Below are 2,290 nucleotides of genomic sequence, written 5' to 3'. Positions count from 1 at the left end.
TTGAAGTCTTCGAACAACAATCATTAAGTGACATGATAACGTAACGATTTTGGCAGAACGATCATTGCGCGTTTCTTTTATTGTCCTACTGTCCTGGGAAGTACATATGTGCGATTATTACTATTCTAAAAGAAATTATTATTGCTGATATTACTATTAAACGTTGCGGAACAACTATTGCCGAGGCACTGTCGAATCTTCCACGCTTTATTCATCATTTTGATTAAACATTCGTTAATATTAATATTTCCCAATAGCGAATCCCGCAGGACCTCGGTTTGTGAAATTTTCCAACGACAAAGAAAGTTAGATAGAATAAAGCTACAATAGATTTTTATGATAACAGATTGTTCCCTGTAGCAGTGTTCCAACCAAAATCGTCTATTGACATGATTTCCGGCCGGACGGGATGAAAAGTTAATTAGAGCATATCATAGTGTATTTAAGATAACGTGGATTACGGAAGTGTTACGAAGAGAGCTTTAATCACGTTATGGATATTATGGAGATTTTTAGCTCTTGTTTTCTTTGTTGAATGGCGAGCGAGAGGGTGGATTGTGAAACTGTGAATTGCAGAGTCGAATATTGCCGAATCACCGAGTATAATCGATAATTTTATCGGTGAACCAATATTTGAAGAGTATAAATATTATATTTGTACGCGATCTGGATTAATTAAAATCTAAAGTCACACATTTTGTAATCTTTTCGTATACATGCGATTGAAAGTTATAATAAGGAAACCAAAGATGCTTTTAGTGTATAGTAAAGCTACGAAGAACATCAGAGATGTGATTTATTATTATTATTATTGTATTATTATTGTATCATTATTATTGAGATTCTCATAACGAGCGATGCTACAAAAGTTCTATTTATAGTAATTAACTCACATGTAACCGCGATATATTTCAGCGGTATTATGTCATTATTTATATATTGGTACAAAAATATTTCCGACTATGTCAAACAGTCATCGCACAACATTGTAATATTTTGTCCTTTCAATATCGATGTGATTTTTTGATTTTTTAATCAATCATTTTAAGTTGTAGATTTTGTTGCGTCAAGAATTATGTTACCGTTTCTTAATGTTCTTAATTATAATCTTCAAGTAATTTCTTGTAAAATCTGGAAGTATTATATTTCATTTACTGAACCACAGGTTTCGACCTGTTTTCTAAACGACTTTTAAAGATTTTGCGAATAAATACCGGACTAACGAAACAATCAGATGTTTCAAATTTTTACTGTCGTATTAAAAAAATTTGTGATAAACACATTTAAAACCGTTTTTGTATTGTACATGTGACGTAAATATCGGATGACAGAAATGAAGAATTCTTGAGGAATTTTCGAACTGACTTTAGCACAAAACATCTTCTTGCGCGTTTTAGAGATTAATACCTTGAAGACTGCTTGCTGACCATAATGTGGAATCTTGTGTGAAAGTACACGTAACCGGAGATCACACATTTACGTAAGAATTTATCGTGAAATGTTTATTAGTAGCGAACCTCAGACACTCAAGTACTGTATATACAGATTGTTATAACATATTATCGACATCCGCAGATATTACTGTTATATTGGCACTTCAGCAACAAGTGCCCTGACTTATTGCCTTGGTAATTTTTAAGGAAAAAAACAAAAACAAGAAATAGTATTTAGTTATTTTTACGTACCGTTCGTTGTATGCTTCATTTTGTAACGTTACTCAATGTCAATTAACACGAGGAATATTATTATCGCACGTATTACACGCACGCACGTGCGCAAATTGTACTTGAATTAAATTAAAATCCCCTGAAACACTCATAAAGCCTGCAATTATTTCAATAATTATTATTTTGATGAATCAGTTCCTTCCAGGAAATGCTCGTATTTATGTATGTAGTAAGTATCACATGTAACTGTTTTTACAAGGCATTTCCTCTTCCTGTATTATTGATTTATAATAATCTGCTAAAGCTCGCATCACACGTACATACTACACACTGAAGACTGAGATTGCAAATTAGAGATTGGAATTCGACCAGCCAGATAATTTTAATTTTGATCTGTTTCATGTCTTACAAATATTTTGTAAATGTTTTAGAAATACTATATACTTTTTTCGGAAGATAAATGATTGATATCTTTTTAATATATATATTTTCATTCTTAATACCACGATTGAATATTTTTATTTTTATTTTACATGCAATGCCTTATTTAAAAGAAAAAAAATCTCGAAAAAATTATCTTTATAGAAAACTTCACTAAATTTTAAAGCTTACTTACAATTAAT

The sequence above is a fragment of the Trachymyrmex septentrionalis genome, unplaced genomic scaffold (genome assembly GCF_001594115.1).
Source record: "Trachymyrmex septentrionalis isolate Tsep2-gDNA-1 unplaced genomic scaffold, Tsep1.0 scaffold7, whole genome shotgun sequence".
NCBI classification, from domain to species: Eukaryota; Metazoa; Arthropoda; class Insecta; order Hymenoptera; family Formicidae; genus Trachymyrmex; species Trachymyrmex septentrionalis.
Note: the sequence above shows the minus strand (reverse complement) of the source record.